The sequence below is a fragment of the Mastigoproctus giganteus genome, chromosome 14 (assembly GCF_048544385.1).
Source record: "Mastigoproctus giganteus isolate SK-2022 chromosome 14, ASM4854438v1, whole genome shotgun sequence".
NCBI classification, from domain to species: domain Eukaryota; kingdom Metazoa; phylum Arthropoda; class Arachnida; order Uropygi; family Thelyphonidae; genus Mastigoproctus; species Mastigoproctus giganteus.
The window spans coordinates 48,786,516-48,799,992 of record NC_143588.1 but is presented as its reverse complement, the minus strand read 5'-3'; the positions used below and the strand labels follow the sequence as shown (position 1 = coordinate 48,799,992).

The following is a 13,477-nucleotide window of genomic DNA, read 5'->3' as shown; positions in this document are numbered from 1 at the left end:
CAATTGATCTTTTGTAGTGGTCAGTACTTCTAGTTGTCTTTTTTACCCTCTGAATTTTATTCACCTTATTTCAAATGTTTTTCTATTTGTAGTTAATCTTTTTGATCAACTTTCAAAAACATCTTTATAATCAAGTAATATTTTTCTTCTTTACTTTACTTTCATGTATTTAACTGAAACTGTTCACTGTCTCTTATGTTGTTTCTCATTTATAGTGCTTGACTGCACATTTTCAGAATTTTCATATCTAGAATTGTAATGCTAAAAGTACGTTTTATAATTGTAAATATAAATATTACCCTCAATATTTCACTAGAAAGTTCCTTTAATGATATATAACTGCATTTTCTTTTGAGAATAATGAAAGCAGTATCGTCCAATTTTGTATACACTGGAAATGTTTATTCATTCGGCATTAGGTAGTAAGAAAAATATTCTAGGTTTATAAAAATACTGGCTTTAATTTTAGTCTAAAGAAGAGTTATTAAATGTATAAATTTGAGGACATTGTGTTTTTAACCATTTGTAAACATCCTGCATGGCAGTATAGAATGTAGGCTTCCATTACACTGTTCAACAAAAAAATTCTTTGAATTTGTTTCCTTTCTTAAAATAGGCAAACTACTAATTTTGGGTCGAGAAAAACGAAGATGACTTCAGAAATTTTTTATTAGCTCTAGTTTTTGGGATACTTGGTTTTTTTTTTTTTTTTTTTAAGGAGCCTTAGCAACTAAGGCCATATTGTTCCGGGAATATGCGGTGGTCATTCCCTGACCTTTCCACATCCTCCATATTTGGTGGTGACTGGCTCGAACCTCGGTCTAATCAAGAAGCGTGTGCTACGCACTGCTGCTCCTTCCCACCTGGCTACGGAGGCGCCGTTTTGGGATACAGTACTTTCGCTGTTTGTCTAAGAATATAGTAATTTCAGTGGTAGTCGGAGTGAAAAATAATATTAAAACAATCTCATATTTGCATTTTCTTGATACAACATAAATCACAGTTGTTTTTAATTAAAGCATTAAAAAAAAAAACAAGAACACGAGAAAATTGCACAGGAACCGAAAGTACTTTCTCAAAATGTGGTCTATTCACGACAACACCTTCTTTTCGCTTGTATTCCACTTCCAGGACATCTCTTGTTACTGTCCAACAGTAGTCAGCAAGCATAGAAGCATTCCACCTACCCTGATATCTTCTTTCCATTGCTGAAATGTCTTGGTGGAATCGCTCACTGTGCTCGACACTCACTGTACCACAGTTTTCAGGGAAGAAATCCAGATGAGAGTCAAAGTGGATTTTCAGTGACATATTGCAGCCTAATTGATGATACTTTTCAAGAAAGTTGTTCACAGTCTCAACATAGTTTTCAGCTCTTCAGTTTCCCAGGAAGTCATGCACAACACTTTTAAAGGCTTCCCAAACTGCGCTCTCATTATCCTGGAGGACTTTCTCAAAATTTTCATCCTTTAAAAGTTCACAAATTTGCAGACCAAGAGAGATTCCTTCCTTAACCTTAGCATCATTCAGTAGTGGAAATTGTCCTCTCAGGTACTTGAAAGCCTCTCCATCCTGGTTCATCCCTTTAACAAAGTTCTTCATGAGTCCCAGTTTGATGTGTAAAGGGGACAGACGAATTTTGCTTTGATCAACCAGAGGATTGTGCTGGACTTTTTTTTTTTTCTCCCCCAGAAGCGCAGATTTTCGTTTAGAGGCCAGACTTCTCTCTCGTAGTGTGAAGACCTAGCCCGACTGTCCCACTCACACAGGAAACAGCAGTACTTTGTGTATCCCAACTGCATGCTCAGCAGTATTGCAATCACCTTCGGGTCTCCACAGATCTGCCATTGGTAGTCTTTGTACTTCATTGCTTCCAGTATTAATTTCATATTCTCATTCATGCGGACAAGTGTAAAGCGTGTTAGTTGTCTGATGGCACCAGGGATTCCCCCCATCTCCGCGTTGTATTCTTTGTGAGTGCCACAGAACTCTGTGAAGGCCAGATATTTAAAAAGTGTGTGGGGAGTGGTCTGTTGTGTAGTGTTATGTTCAGTTGTTTCTCTGACCATTTAGCAGTTGGGACCCATCGTTGCCCACAGTTTGCCACAAGGAGGCAAGTCAGGCACCCAGTAGATTATTTAAATACTCTGGCAGGCTCCACCACCTAATTTCCAAGGATTTCAATGGCAAGGCCTTGGAGGGGGGGGGGTACACTAGAATTTGGCCAGAAGAGATTCACAAGAAAACTGCAGAATTTAGATGTTCATTTGAATTTGGTGGCATTGTTAAGGGGGAGACTGGGGGGGGCAGAAGGTGTGGACAGCATGGCCTAGAGGAATTGAAGGAAGAGTGTTGCCATTGTGGAGCAAAACAGCTTTTAAACTTAGCTTTGGTGAGTCTATGAATAGCCTCCCCTCCAGTTGTGTGGGTTGTGCTCCACATTCAAAGCTGTCATCAAACCATTGACATCACAGCAGGCAACAAGGTTGTTTTCACTTTTAAAATATGGAGTCAAAGCATTCTGCCTGCTTCTGTACACGGACAACTTGACATTTGGTTGCAGAAGATTCCACTGTTGGAGCCTTGATCGCAGAAGCTCTGCTTTATCTTCAATAGATCTAGGTCTCAAACTAGATCACTTAGTTCACCTTGAGTGATTCTGTGCGACTCACTCGGCAACTCAGGTTCTGGCACAAAATCAGGATCCTGTGATGTTGAAGGCCCAGGTTGACCATCATTCCTCACACTGTCCCCATCTTTATCAGACTCCAAAGTGTACTCTTCTGGAGGGTGAGATACAGGCAGACCATTCTCATGTGCCACTGTTCAGATAGCTGACATGATGTTGAGGCATTCCACAGTCCACTTCCTTTTTTTTTTTTTTTTTTTTGACATGCCGTGCAGAAATAAGTCATTTACATGATTTGAAGGCTCCCTCCAAATCATCGGGATGGCAAAAGGCATTGAACGTTATTCAGTCATCCACGGAGATTTACAGCACGTGTTGCAGCAAATATATTAGCATTAGCATTAGTAGAGGCATATGATGCAAAAAAGCAAGCTTATTCAGCATCAGCCAAAAAAAAAAAAAAAAAAAAAAAAAGCACAACCACTACTCCCATTTCACCCCTCCATTCGTTCTAAATACCTGTCCAACTGAGCCTTAAATTTGTTTAGGCTATCAACTTCAACAACAAGTGATGGAAGTCTATTCCACAAACCAACTGCCCGCTGGCTAAGGGCAAATTTCCGCACATCTATCCGACATCCGTCTTTCCTCAATTTGAATTTATGCCCTCTCAGGTGATTATTCTGAGCAAGAGGAAGAATCCCATCGGCATTGAGCATGCTCAAGCCATTCAAAGCCATATACACCTCTATCAGATCACCTCGCCGATACCTAGTCTCCAGACTCTGTAATTTGCAAAACTTAAGACTTTCTTCGTAAGAGCAACCCTTTGTTCCATTCACTAATCTTGTTGCCCTCCTCTGTACTCGTTCCAGCAGCTCTACATCCTTCTTGAAATGAGGTCTCCAGACCTGTATGCAGTACTCAAGGTGTGGCCTGACCAATGCCTTATACAAGGGAATAATCACATCCCTATCCCTACTAGAAAAATTCCTGTATATCATTGACAAGACACCGTGAGCTACTCTTGCAGCTCGTCTGCACTGCTCAGAGAACTTCATATCTGCCTGCACAATTACCCCCAGGTCCTTTTCATTCTCCACCACTGTCAGTGTAGTACCGCAGAGTTGATACGTTGCTCTGGGGTTACTGTTTCCCGTATGTAGTACTTTACATTTGTCAATGTTAAACTTCATTTGCCACCTCTCAGCCCATCTGTTCAACCTTTCCAGATCCTGTTGCAGCAGCATAGCGTCAGTAGTGTCCTTAACAACCCTGCCAACCTTTGTATCATCTGCAAACTTGGACATTAAACTTGATATCCCATCATCAATATCATTCATAAACACCGAAAACAACAACGGACCCAACACTGAACCCTGAGGAACTCCACTAATAACATTAGTCCACGTTGAGCAGTGTCCATTGATTACCACTCTCTGTCTTCTGCCACTCAACCATCCCTTTATCCATAGCAGCAATTTGCCTCCAATGCCACACTGCTCCAATTTGTGCAGCAGTCTTCCGTGCGTAACAGTATCAAAAGCCTTTCTAAGATCCAAATATATAATATCAAAGTTATTCCCTGCATCCAGTTCTTTTGTGACTACATCATAGTATCCAATCAAATTGGTCAGACAAGACCTGCCCTTAACAAAACCATGCTGCATCTGAGCTATAACTGAATTCTTGTCCAGATGATCCTGCAGTGCTTCTTTAACCAGTGCCTCCATTAATTTTCCTGTGGAACCGAAGTTAAACTAACAGGTCTATAATTACTTGTGTCAGTCTTTGATCCTCCTTTGTGAATTGGGGTTACATTTGCACATCTCCAGCCTATGGGTACCTCCCCTGAGTCCAAAGAAGCTCTCATAATTATGGCTAGGGGTTTGCTTACTTCCTTTGCTGCCTCCTTTAATATAACTGGATAGATCCCATCCACCCCGGGTGCCTTTTTTATGTTTATCCTCAACAATTTCTCCTCCACTTTCCTCTCAGTTATTAGAAAATCATCTAGCTCACTGCCAGTGTTTACTTCACCTACGACATTCCCCTTCCTGAATAACTCCTCATGTGTGAATGTAGATGCAAAATACTCGTTTAGATTGTTAGCCACCTGAGCAGGATCCTCAACTGTTGAACCATCAACATCCAATGGACCAATCTGATTCATCCCTTTCCTTCTTGAGTTTAAATAGGTAAAGAACTCTTTTCTCTTTTTCTTTGCATCCTTTGCCAAGGATTTCTCATAATCTGCCTTTGCCTGCCTAATCTCCTTTGTGACTTGGTTACAGACCAACTTATATCTATCATAGGCTTCCATGTCACCCAATAATTTGTATGTATCCCAGGCATTTTTCTTCTCTGCCATATGTCTCATTAGTTCATCTGACAACCATTTAGGCCTGAACCTTGAACAATATTCCTTGGTTGGTATGTAAAGCCTGGTAGCTTCCAAGATTAGTTCCTTGAATGCTTCCCATTTTGAATTTGCTGTTGGTAACATCATCAGTTGATCCCACTGTATAGAATTTAAATACTGTCTCAGCCCATCATAGTCGCCTTTACGAAAGCAAAAACCCTTCCCTTTACCTCTGATGGTAGTTACCTCCTTGAGTAAATCCCACTTCAGCACACTGTGATCACTGCCACCTAGTGGTTCCTTTTTCTGCATATTCTTAATGCATGAAGAATCACTACTGATAATCAGATCAAGAGTATTACACCCTCTGGTTGCCTCCCAAACATGCTGGTGTAGAAAACAATCATCCAATAAATCCACAAAAGCCTTGCTAGTGTGTGAGTGACCAACCCACAAATTCCAGTCAATATCTGAGAAATTAAAATCTCCCATTATAAGACTCTCTGATTTACTGGCCCATTCTAGTTCCCTGTACAGTATCTTATTATACTCATCAGAGTCATTAGGCCTATAACACACTCCTACTCTCAATTTTGATTTACCCATGCTTATGTCACACCAAACTGACTGGACACTGCCCTGTCCATCGATGTCGACTGGCTTCACTTCCTTCGATTTTATGTGTTTTTTAACTAATAGCATAACCCCTCCTCCCTTCCTATCCTATCTATCCTTTCTGTAGACGTTGTACTCCCCAAATTCCAGTTCTGCATTCCTTATATCTGTGTGGCACCATGTCTCTGATATCCCAACAATATCTGCCTTTGATGTTTTGAGCAATACCTCAAATTCATCAAATTTATTTACTAAACTCCTAGCATTGGTGTACACGCAAATATACATGCACCTGTTTCTATTCTTAGCTACCCTAACACAACCCATGTGTTTACTTGTACCGCAATGACTTCCAGCAGTCTCTGAAATATCCTGCATATTGTTTTTCAGGCTTTTGCTCATTCTAATAGAAGCAGTGCAAAAATCTCTTTCACCTCTGCAAGTGGCTACTGTTAATCTATTTGTCTTTGTCCCCCCCCCCAAGCTAGCAGTTTTCCGACCCACCTAACACTGCCTCGATAGCATCAGCAAATATTCTTGCACCCTTTCTATTTAAGTGTATCCCATCCCTGTAGAAGCAATCTCTCCTGTTAACAAGTACAGTCCAGGCTGAAAAAAATTCTACCCCTTCAGCCTTGCACAATCTTTCCAGGGCCGAATTGATCGACAAGGCTGTCATCATATACTCCCTCCTATCGTGTCTGGGCAGAATTGCAGACACTTTCAAATTCAACCCTACTTCACGGCTTTTTTTCAACAGTGACCTGTACTTGTTAAGTAATTCCGCTGGTCTCCTACTCTTAATATCATTAGTGCCAACGTGTACAACTATATCACCTTTTGTGCCCTTAAAAGATGATATCCGCTCTACAACGTCATCAACATTTGCCCCTGGCAGACATACCCTGGTGCTGTTCCACCTATCCTTTTTACAAAGCATGTTCCCCGTTTCCCTGACAATAGAGTCACCAACAACTACTAGTTCCTGTGGGACCAGCGCATTCTGCCTTGGGGGCTGCCTCTGTGTTGCAAGATGACCAAGCGCAATCTCTGGCGTTGATGTGGGCAGCTGAGAGCTTGATGGGCCCTCAGTTTATTTCCTTCGAGGTCATCCACCCTGTCCTTCAAGGTCTCATATAGGCCCATAACAACGCTGAGTTGTCGCCTAATTTCCTTGCACTCCTTGCATCGTGCACACACAAAGACATCCCCCATGGCAGTATCATGTCCCGTACCCGAATGCTCCGCAAACATCAAGCAAACAGTGCATCTTAAAAGGCTGTGATTCAGAGGGCAACTGCCCCCCTTAGTTCTCCCCTGAGTCACAACACTCCCATTAGCTTGAGCCTTTTGCTTTGCTGCTCTGGTTTGAGTCATGATTTCGATTTAATGTCAATAAAATTACAATTTCAGAACAAAATTAAAACCTTAAACTTGTATCCTAACACAGTTATAACGCTATATTTATTTTTCAGTATCGAGTGTTATCTACGAGTTCCCTTTATATAACTTCCGTATCAAGTTATGTATTAATTATTTGTTACTTTTGTACTCTAAGTCGTTATATATATATATAGTTAAAAGTACGATTTAATTGACAATGAAGTTTAACAAGATTAATAGATTTACTGATTAATTGATAATATTATATTATGCACTATACTATACAAAGCTAATGCTATCGAATTTCGGATATGCCGTATCGTGTTACAATGGCGGTAATTACGAACGGTACTTCTACGGACTCTTTTAAGTATTGATTAACTTCCAAATCTCGCTGTCTCAGTATAGAATAAACTAAGGATCCTGACTAGGTCTATAGCTACTTATAGATAATAATTTGATATAACAATTGGTTAATAAATTGGCTAAATACGGTTAAAAACCTCTCGTTCAACGGAGCTGCAATTTGTAACACGTGGATTTGATACCGTTACCGATACTAAATAATACCCACAAAATCTCTATCGAGTTAAACTTTAAACTAAGTATCGTAACTATGAATATAAAACTACTCTAGAAAATAAGTAAATATGCCAATTTAAGTTAATAAAACAAAAAATAAATCAGAAAAAAACTTCTCTTCTCCAGGAGCTGCAAAATAGCTGCGGCCACACAGGCTACTCTCGAACCCTTGTTTTTTGGGTGCCTAGGGTTTGTCTTCATCCCTCCCCTGCCTTACAGCCAAAATAATGGTAGTAGGCTGTCTTCACAAGTGGAGTCAATTGGCTTTTCTGAGTGGGAAATGTCACATAACCACACAGAATAACAAAAATTGTCAATACTGTTAACACATTTACCTGGCTTTTTGTGTGATTTTTGTCCATAAACCTGAAAAAAAAAAAAAAAAAAAAAGATCATTGCTCATAACATCACTTGCAAGGTAAATGATACACAGAAATAAAAAAAAACATGGCATATCGGTTCGTGTTTCAGTGTTACCAGCCTATCTATTCTCTAGACTGCAAAATTCCCTAGTATTCGCGAATATTCCCCTAAATCATAAGAGGGGCTATATCATGGAACCAAGGGCTAACTAAGGGTTTTAAATGTTATATTTGTTTTTCTCATGCTGAAATTAAGAAGAATTGACTATTTTTAAGCCAGAAACATTTTTAGTGTTGATTAGTTTTATCAGTGCTTGTAAATATACACCATTATATAGATAAAATGAAGCACATCTTAAAGACATTCAGTTATAATACCATTTGATCAAGTATTTCACTTCACTGGCACTTCAATCTGTGTAGAGTGAAATTTGTATTTAATTTCTTAAAGGAATACCACTTCTTCAGTGACTAAATTTCATGACTTGTAGCATCACCTACTGAGGCAGTCCTCAGATTTTAAATTTAATGTTTCAGAAAAGTATTTGAATGTTTGAATTATGCTTGGTGTGTTCTACTCTCTAACCTTTTATGAGTAGCTTGCAATGCTTATTGATTTTATTTCTTTGCTCTTAATAATAATAATTGAAAATTTAGTGGTGGTTGTTTTGGTCTTTAAAAATACTCATTAATGATGTGTGTGCTGTATATAGATATGATTTTTCAGTTTTAAGTTGTGGAAAACTTAAAATAATAAAAATTTCTAATCGCATAAGAAAAATGTGTAGTCAGTAGAAAGAAATGTAAAAATAAATGTAGCATTTCAAAGTGAAGATGATGTAGTGTCATGCATACAGAATGTTTATTCTCATTAGTTATTATGATTAATTTTCTCTTTGGCTATGGTGATTATGAAGACATTATTTAGGAATGTTTTGTGATAACAATACAATGAAAAAATATGGTTATGAAATCCCAAAAAAGAGACATTGTTGATGAAATTGGATAGAGGGGAAAGTAGAAGTAGTGAAAGACTTTGAAAATTGTGCAGTTTTCAGTTGCTACAAGCAGCAGTAATCAATGTTATTCCAAGTTATGTCCTTTTATGGTGACCTTTCCACACAAAAAAATGCACGCACACTAGAGGTTGATGTCATTGCCAGTACTAGAAGGTGATTCTGCTGAGTATAATAGTGAACATTTTTGACCATCTTGAGAGCATGCAGTTTTCCTTTAGAAAACTGTCTGGCACTTAGTGTTAATAAAGGCCCTGTTATGGTAAGTCTAAAAACTGGCATAATGTGGATAATAAAAGAGTGTATTGAGCACTTAGTAGTAAGAGGTAGTCCTTGTCATCTCATCAATTTATGTGCTGAAAAGGAAGTTGCATGTGTTACTCCAAAAGTCAGCAAATATTTGGTGCTCATTTAGTACTGTGTATAAATGAGTGTAAAAGGGAAAGACAGCTTCAGATAGATGCATGCCACTGAGGTGAAGCGATTTATCCTTTACTCTGCATGTGACTACATGATGTAAAGTTTCCACTGGAAAATGGTCTTAAAAATGCTAAGGTAGTAGAAGTTTCAGGTTTACAATTTTTCTGTATAAATTTCTAGTAATTCTCACCATCACTGAAGATAGTCTTTGTTGATAGAACATAGGTTTTAATCACAGCCTTCTCCACACTGGGTAGAAAAGGCCCATGTTTGAATCCTCAATGATGCAAGGAACTTTTATGGGCTTTTTTTCAGTCTGAGTTAGTTGATCTGAGGTGAGGATAGCAAGGATTTCCCTCCTGGAAACTTTTTTTTTTTTTTTTTTTTTCCCCTACCAAACCAAGACAAACTGACCAGAGAACACATGCAGTAATTTACAGACTAGTAGATGAGGTAATTCTTGAGTGTCCCTAATATGACAGGGACACCCCACCCCCAAAGGTAGAAGATATAGATGAAACAATTGATCTTTTGTGGTATCAGATCTGTTAGTGCCTGCATTGAAATATAACACTCACAGCCTTTACTATGTTGTTATGATGGGTCACAATGACATAATTAAGTATTATTAAGAGTATTAGAAGTTAAGTATACATGTAAGTTTTAAACCTAGAAGAAGCTATGATGAAAGAAGAAAGAATTGATTTACTGTGTCCCTCAGTTGGGGAACTGACATATGCAAAAGGAAACTTGACAAATAACAAATTATCTGAAATTGGCAATAGTCTGCATCACTGTGTTGCTTTTCTGTATTGGGGCTTTATAGATCTGTATGGTGACAAGGTTTGGAATTATGTTGACTTGAAAGACATCATTATATGTAAAGAATCAGTGTCCCCAAGGCAGAAAATGGAATGCAGTGATGATGTACACTAGATGGACAGAAATCATTGGATACCGACCTACCTAGTAATGGATCGGCCCACCTTTTGCCCGGATAAGGACAGTCGCATGGCGAGGCATTGAGTCCACTAGTTCACAGAAGCATTGCGTGGGTATTTCATCCATGCTTGCTGCACCGATGTCCATAATTCCATCGCATTCCTGGGTGGAGGATCCAAAGCTTGAATGGACCTTTCCGCAGTGTCACAAAGATGGTCCATGGGGTTCATGTCTCGTGAACGGGAAGGCCATTTCGTAGTGGTAAAATCTGTGGAATGCTCTTCAAACAATGTTCTAGTCACCATGGCTCTATAGGGGTGGGGGGGCGATTGTCCTGCTGGAAGAGTCCATTTCCTGGTGGGTGCATGATGATCATGAAGGGATATAGATGGTCTACAAGGATGGACACATAACCTGGACCATTCAGAGATGTGTCTGGACATACCAGAGATTTCAACATGTGTCAGTTGAACACTTCCCAGATCATTACCAACCATCCACCTGCCCAAACAGTTTCTTTTTGACATGAAGGGTGCATAGCTTCATGCGGTTTCTTCCAGATACACACCCTGCCTTTTGCTCGAAATAACTGGAAATGGGATTAATTGGACCAGGAGACCTGTCTCCAATCATCCAAGGTCTAGTGCCGATGCTGTTTTGCCCAGTTGAGGCATGGGGTGCTGTGTTGTGGTATTAGCAATAAGACTGGTGAGTCAGCGGCTCCCATAACCTATTGCGGCTAATGATCACCTGATGGTCTTGGTGGAGATGTTTCTGGAACCTTCCTCATTGAAGTCAGCAGTGATGTGTGCCACCATTGCTCTCCAGTTGGCTGAAACAGTGCGAGACAAACGTCGACAACCACTACCTTTCTCTACCCACAGCGCTGTCCACGATGAGATGTTATTCCAGAAATGGCGTATTCCTGATACGCTCTTGATACTGTCGAACGAGGATATTGCAATTTCTGTACTATCTCTGCAAAAGAGTGACCCATGGTTCGGGCACCCACTATCATTTCTCTTTCAAAATTGGTTAACTCACGACGTTTATCCATAATGACATTGAATTACCGTCTATGTGAATGCAGTATACCTATATAGCTGCCAAGCAGTGGGTTTGTCCACTAGCGAGTGGAGCGACAGCATCGCATTGCCCAGGAACCAGGTATCCCATGAATTGTGTCCTTTCAGTGTATACTATTATTGTTTCAGTGCCTATAGCAAAATATAATCCCCATTTCTTTTGTTATGTTGTTGTGAAATGGTCATCATTGGGAATTAAATATATACATAAATATTTGTGTTTAATTGGAAATTTTTTCTTTCACACACCACTTGGCTGTTTAATTAGATTCAATACAGTATTCACTGAATGGCATGAGTTTACTAGTAGAGGCCACTTCTCATCTGATATTAGCAACTTAGTAAAATTTATGTATAATGCTGTTGCCCCTGAAATGTGCCCAGGTTAGGAAATGGAATAGTAATGTGTACCGTTATTAGATTATGTCAATGACTGTGTTGAAATGTAAACCCACAACCTTCACTAAATTACCCCATGCATTCATGGGATAATTTAGTGAAGTTGGCGTATTAATAGTTCCTCAGAGTATTGCAGAACAAGGATATTCAGCCAGGTGGGGATTGGATTTCAGTTATCTTTTTAATGAAATTTTGGAAATGCTCTTGACAGCTCCAGACAGTAGGCCCAGCATTTGCATTAGACAGCGAGTGGAGAGACTCTGTTAGAGATGAATCATTAATTAACGTAACTGCCCTCTTCTGAATGAAATCAAAGACCCTAAGAGAGGTTTTGGGGGCCACCACCCCAGATGTGGGAACAATATTCCATGGAAGGGCGGATTTGCGATTTGTACTGAGTGAACTGAATACAGAGTTTAGAAGAAAAGTAACACCGAGAGTGAAAGAGAAAACCATGTTTTTTAGATGCAGAGGAAGCAATATTTGTAATTGTGCTTGTGCCAAGAGATTAGAAGTCAGGGTAATCCCCAAAAGAGATATATCATTTTGTCTAGAAATTGGAGTGTCACTAAAGATAAGCATAGGAGCAGAAGAATCCTTTTTGCGAGATATAAGACAAGACTGAGCTTTAGAAGGATTGAAATCAACTAAGTTGTCTTTTCCCCACTGGAGAATTATCTGGAGATCGGCATTTAAGGAATTGGTAGTGGATATGCGAGAAGTTGAAGCTAATTGAGCAGGGCAACTTTCTCAAAATGGAAAGTGGAATGCAATGTGCTATCATCAGCAAAACTATGGATAGGATTTCCAGTCAATGGAAGAAGGTCATTAATATACAAGAGGAAAAGAACAGGAGAAAGAACTGAACCTTGGGCGACACCAGCATTAGTGGAAAAGTTAGAAGAGAGAGCCATCTACCATCACCCTCAGTGAGCGATCAGAGAGAAAATTGGATAACCAATTACAAAAAACAGTTTGCATACCATAAGATGGAAGCTTGTTTAGGACACCTTTATCCCAAACATGATCGAAAGCCTTTGAGATGTCATGAGCAACTGCTTGTGTTTCACCGAACTTTTCCATTGAATTTGTCCATAAATGAGTAACATAAGCCAGAATATCACCAGTGGATCGCCACTGATGGAATCCATACTGGTGAACGTTGATCAGACGGAAGGTTTCTAGGTAGTTTAAAAGTTAACGATTAATTCATTTCTCCCTTACTTTAGAAAGAGTAATTGGATGGGAAGGATTTGTCACCCTTTTTAGGAACTGGCTGGATATGAGAAAATTTCCAAGCAGAAGGAAAAACACCTTTGGAATAAGAAAGTGAAATAAGGTGGCAAAGAACAGGAGTAAGTTCAGGAGCACAGGTTTTGAGAACAAGTGGAGAAATACCATCGGGACCTGGAGCTTTCTTAGCATCAAGATTCATTGACATCCTTTTGACAGAAGACCACAGGAGGCATTGAATGGAGCGTGTCGGGAATAGTGGGAGGTGTTTTACCAAGATCATTAATACAGGAGTTGGAAGAAAAATGGGATGGGATGCTAGCAAGTCAGCTTTATCCTTGGCTGAAGTGACAACAGAACCAACTGGTTTTGACTGAGGTGGGAGCAGAGTTTGGCAAGAGACCAGAATGCTCGGCTTCCATTAGGGCAAGGAACAAGTTTTCTACTCT

General features: G+C 39.6%; 1 protein-coding gene across 2 annotated transcripts in view; it reads left to right on the top strand.

The window, feature by feature from the left end:
- The window catches only part of LOC150075125 (chromobox protein homolog 3-like), a 158,804-nt gene that overhangs the window by 76,472 nt on the left and 68,855 nt on the right, over positions 1–13,477 (top strand). The window lies entirely within an intron of this gene.